The sequence below is a fragment of the Muntiacus reevesi genome, chromosome 6, assembly GCF_963930625.1.
Source record: "Muntiacus reevesi chromosome 6, mMunRee1.1, whole genome shotgun sequence".
In the NCBI taxonomy this organism is placed as follows: Eukaryota; Metazoa; Chordata; class Mammalia; order Artiodactyla; family Cervidae; genus Muntiacus; species Muntiacus reevesi.
Genome location: NC_089254.1, coordinates 108,551,423 through 108,557,443, shown reverse-complemented (window position 1 = coordinate 108,557,443; position 6,021 = coordinate 108,551,423). Strand labels below are relative to the sequence as shown.

Sequence of the window (6,021 nt, the reverse complement as noted above, 5' to 3'; positions counted from 1 at the left end):
AAGTCATGCCTGACTCTTCGTGACCCCACGGACTGTAGCATGCCAGGCTTCCCTGCACCTCACCATCTCCCAGAGTTTGCTTAAGTTCATGTCTGTTGAACACGTGATGCCATCGGCCATCTCATTCTCGTGTTGCCCCCTTTGGAACTGAACATGACTTGCCTCCTTCTCGAATCTCTTCATCTTACCTCCTGCTCATCATTGCAACCACTCATGCCCTTTCCCCCTTTCCGATACTTATTGTCTGAGTTGAAACTTCCCCTAGTTTCATACATAGCTTCTTCTACTCTGCTTCCCTTCTCCTCACTTACCACTGTGTGTGGTTAAGGAAGATGTGCAACATGAACACTTAACAAAATACTTTACACACATTTTTATACTCCCCCCTCATCCCACCAGATGGTTAATGCTGAAATCAGATTGATGACATTCTTTGCAGTTGAAGATGGAGACGCTCTATACAGTCGGAAAAAACAAGACCAGGAGCTGCCTGTGGCTCTCAGATCATGAACTCTTTATTGCAAACGTCAGACTTAACTTGAAGAAAGACGGGAAAACCTCTAGATAATTCAGGTATGACCTAAATCAAATACCTTATGATTATGCCGTGGAAATGAGAAATAGATTCAAGGGATTATCTGATAGACAGAGTGCCTGAAGAACTATGGAGAGAGGTTCGTGACACTGTACAGGAGGTGGTGATCAAGAGCCATCTCCAAGAAAAAGAGCTGCAAAATGGCAAAATGGTTGTCTGAGGAGGACTTACAAATAACTGAGATAAGAAGAGAAGTGAAAGGCAAAGGAGAAAAGTAAAAATATATCCATCTGAATGCAGAGTTCCAAGGAATAACAAGGAGAGATAAGAAAGCTTTCCTCAGTAATCAATGCAAAGAAATAGAGGGAAACAATAGAATGGAAAAGGCTAGAGATCTCTTCAAGAAAATTAGAGATACGAAGGGAGCATTTCATGAAAAGATGGGCACAATAAAGGACAGAAATGGTATGGACCTAACAGAAGCAGAAAATATTAAGAAGAGGTGGCAAGAATACACAGAAAAACTATACAAAAAAGATCTTCATGACCCAGATAACCATGATGGTGTGATCACTCACCTAGAGCCAGACATCCTAGAGTGTGAAGTCAAGTGGGCCTTGGGAAGCATCACTATGAACAAAGCTAGTGGAGGTGATGGTATTCCAGTTATTTCAAATCCTAAAAGAGGATGCTGTGAAAGTGCTTAACTCAATATGCCTGCCAATTTGGAAAACTCAGCGGTGGCCACAGGACTGGAAAAGGTCAGGTTTCATTCCAATCCCAAAGAAAGGCAACGCCAAAGAAAGTTCAAACTACCACACAATTGCACTGATTTCACATGCTAGCAAAGTAATGCTCAAAATTCTCCAAGCAAGGCTTCCACAGCACATGAACTGTGAACTTCCAGATGTTCAAGCTGGATTTAGAAAAGGCAGAGGAACCAGAGATCAAATTGCCAACATCCATTGGATCATAGAAAAAGCAAGAGAATTCCAGAAAAGCATCTGCTTCATTGACTATGCTAAAGCCTTTGACTGTGGATCACAACAAACTGTGGAAGATTCTTAAAGAGATGGGAATACCAGACCACCTGCCCTGCCTCCTGAGAAATCTGTATGCAGGTCAAGAAGCAACAGTTAGAACCAAACATGGAACAACAGACTGGTTCCAAATAGGAAAAGGAGTACATCAAGGCTGTATATTGTCACCCTGCTTATTTAACTTATATACAGAGTACATCGTGTGAAATACTGGATTGGATGAAGCACAAGCTGGAATCAAGATTGTTGGGAGAAATATCAATAACCTCAGATATGCAGATGACACCACCCTTATGGCAGAAAGTGAAGAGAAATTAAAGAGCCTCTTGAAAATGAAAGAGGAGAGTGAAAAAGCTGGCTTAAAGCTCAACATTCAGAAAACTAAGATCATGACATCTGGTCCCATCACTTCATGGCAAATAGATGGGGAAACAATGGAAATAGTGACAGACTTTTATTATTTGGGGCTCCAAAATCATTGCAGATGGTGACTGCAGCCATGAAATTAGAAGACTTGCTCCTTGGAAGGAAAGCTATGATCAACCTAAACAGCATATTAAAAGCAGAGACATTACTTTGCCAACGAGGGTCCATCTAGTCAAAGCTATGGTTTTTCCAGTTGTCATATATGGATGTGAGAGTTGGACTATAAAGAACACTGAATGCCAAAGAATTGATACTTTTGAACTGTGGTGTTGGAGAAGACACTTGAGAGTCCCTTGAACTGCAAGGAGATCAAACCAGTTCATCCTAAAGGAAATCAACACTGAATATTCATTGGAAGGACTGATGCTGAAGCTGAAGCTCCAATACTTTGGTCACCTGATGTGAAGAACTGACTCAATGGAAAAGACCCTGATGCTGGGAAAGATTGAAGGTGGGAGGAGAAGGAGATGACAGAGGATGAGACGTTGGATGGCATCACCGACACGATGGACATGAGTTTGAGTCAACTCTGGGAGTTTGGTGATGGACAGGGAAGCCTGGTGTGCTGCAGTCCATGAGGTCACAAAGAGTCGAACATGAGTGAGCGACTGAACTGAAGTGAACTCAACCCACCCAGCAAACTTCTGAAAACAATACCCTCTGGCAGTCTAGATTCAGAAAGTAAATAATTTATCCAAGAACAGCAACTAGCAAATTGAGTTAAATATGAAAAAAAAGTGAAAGTGTTAATCACTCCATCATATCCAACTCTTTGCAACCCCATGGACTGTGGCTCGCCAGCCTCTCTGTCCATGGAATTCTCCAGGCAAGAATACTGGAGTGGGTTGCCGTTTCCTTCTCCAGGGGATCTTCATGATCAGTGATTGAAGCCAGTCTCCTGCATTGCAGGCAGATTCTCTACCATCTGAGCCACCAGGGAAGCTCATTTATTTAAATCTAAGGCCTACCAGAAGAAGTTGGCCATCTACTTCTCATGGACTACAAAGCCCTGGGCTAGACTTTTTCCCCAATACAGTGCCTGTGTTAGCACTCCCCAGATGCTGGTCTGAATTCTGTTACTGAAACGGTCTCCAGGACCACACACCCAAAGAAGTTCCATTTGCATTTCTGCTGGTGTTCCCCTGGTCTCTCTCAAACTCACCTCCCCAAGCTCGGGCGGCGGGAGGAGCGGCCGCGGTCAGGTTACTCAGCTTCGCGAAGGCTCTCGGCGCGCCGCGGCCCTCAGGCACCCGGCTCAGCCGCCCCGCCGCCACGATGCCCGAGAGGAAGGTCAGCTCCGCCGAGGGGGCGGCCAAGGAGGAGCCCAAGAGGAGATCGGCGAGGTTGTCAGCTAAACCGGCTCCTGCAAAAGTGGAAACGAAGCCAAAAAAGGCGGCGGGAAAGGATAAATCTTCAGACAAAAAAGTGCAAACAAAAGGGAAAAGAGGAGCAAAGGGAAAACAGGCGGAAGTGGCCAACCAAGAGACTAAAGAAGACTTGCCTGCGGAAAATGGAGAGACTAGAAACGAGGAGAGCCCAGCCTCTGATGCAGCAGAAGAGAAAGAAGCCAAGTCTGATTAATAGCCACACACTCAGTCCTGTCAGTGGCCCGTCTCCCTTCTTGTACAATCCAGAGGAATATTTTTATCAACTATTTTGTAAATGCAAGTTTTTTAGTAGCTCTAGAAACATTTTTAAAAAGGAGGGAATCCCACCTCATCCCATTTTTTAAGTGTAAATGCTTTTTTTTAAGAGGTGAAATCATTTGCTGGTTGTTTATTTTTTGGTACAACCAGAAAATAGTGGGATATTGGATATGGGAGGCTTTGATTGTCTTGGGTGTCAGCTTAACATTCCATAGATGGGGGGTAGCTTTTATATCCTATAATACAAAAGCATACTAAATGGCAGTTTGGAGTCAGTTGTGCATTTAATGTCTGAACACTTTAAATTACTTCTCTTCCCATATTGTTTTGGTAGAATTATTTCCTACAGCAAACCACTTTTTGATCTTGGCTCTCCTGGTCAGAATTTTGTGCACTATACTATAACATCTTTGGTCGTGGTAGTCCAGTTTTCCTAGTAACTTGGTTAATGTGCTGTGAACGATTGACAGTTTGGGTATGTAGTGTATATGATATTAAATTGTGAATCAGTGGGACTTATGTAACAACATATCAATATTTGAAGATATTGGTACTTGATATCCTGTTAAGGAAAGTTTGCTCCAAATTTTAAGCTGGAAAGTCACTGGAATAACTGTTAAGAATCACAACTACATGATATTTTAGATTTCTGGTACGTATGTGAAGAATTGTGTACAAATTGAAATGTCTGTGTAGTGATCCTCAAAACAACCAATAAAATCTCAGTTATAAAAGAAAAAAAAAAACTCACCTCCCACTTGTTTCTCAAGTAAAGAAGAGGCACATTTCATTTACCTAGAGGATTTTGAAAGACTTAAATGAGTCTGTTGAAGAGCTGAGTTACCCAGATTCCATCTTTGATGTTATGTTCACTGCCTCTCCTATTTTGCCCTCTGAAGTTTGTGTAAATATATTTTTGAAAGGTATTAATTTAATTATGTGTCCATGTTTACTTATCTGTTTATCCATCTGTTTACTTCCTATCCATCTGTTCTGAAAATAATAGTCTCATACACTGAATTATTTGGATCACATTTAGGTTTTTGCATTTAATTTAAAGAGACTTTTTTTTTGAAATGGCTATGGTGTTTAGAGATTCAGACATTTCCTCATTTAAAGAAATGGGTTAATCCATTCTAAAAAGAAATAAAGAGAGATTTGATGCCTGGTCTTGAATATTTGAAGAACTGTTTAACACAAGAAGAATTAGATAATTTATTTGCTTTTAAAAATGTTACCAGGGCTTCCCTGGAGGTCCAGTGATTAAGAATCCATCTTCCAATGCAGGGGACATGGGTTCAACACCTGGTGGGGGACTAAGATCCCACATGCCACGGGCAACTAAGCCCACGCACACAGGTACTGAGCCCTCACACACAGCTACTGATCCCACGCGCACACCTACTGACCCCACGCGCACACCTACTGACCCCACGCGCACACCTACTGATCCCACGCACACACCTACTGATCCCACGCACACCTACTGACCCCACGCGCACACCTACTGACCCCACACGCACACCTAGTGATCCCACGCACACACCTACCGACCCCACGCACACACCTACCGACCCCACACACACACCTACCGACCCCACACACACACCTACTGACCCCACACACACACCTACTGACCCCACACGCACACCTACCGATCCCACGCACACACCTACCGACCCCACGCGCACACCTACCGACCCCACGCGCACACCTACCGATCCCACGCGCACACCTACTGACCCCACGCGCACACCTACTGACCCCACGCGCACACCTACTGATCCCACGCACACACCTACTGATCCCACGCACACCTACTGACCCCACGCGCACACCTACTGACCCCACACGCACACCTAGTGATCCCACGCACACACCTACCGACCCCACGCACACACCTACCGACCCCACACACACACCTACCGACCCCACACACACACCTACTGACCCCACACACACACCTACTGACCCCACACGCACACCTACCGATCCCACGCACACACCTACCGACCCCACGCGCACACCTACCGACCCCACGCGCACACCTACCGATCCCACGCGCACACCTACTGACCCCACGCGCACACCTACTGATCCCACGCGCACACCTACTGACCCCACGCGCACACCTACTGACCCCACGCGCACACCTAGTGATCCCACGCACACACCTACTGATCCCATATGCCGCAATTAGAAACCCATGTGTTGCAACAGGGAGCCCACCTACTGCAACTAAGACTCATCACAGCCAAAAATAAATAATTTTTTAAAAAATGTGTTACCAGGTGCAGGCATTCAGTTCAGTTCAGTTGCTCAGTTTGTCCAACTCTTTGCAACCCCAAGATTCACAGCACGCCAGGCCTCCCTG

General features: G+C 44.9%; 1 pseudogene; it reads left to right on the top strand.

The window, feature by feature from the left end:
• The first annotated feature begins 3,073 nt into the window (after nt 1–3,073).
• LOC136170722 (non-histone chromosomal protein HMG-14 pseudogene) lies at nt 3,074–4,404 on the top strand (annotated as a pseudogene).
• Nucleotides 4,405–6,021: the final 1,617 nt, after the last annotated feature.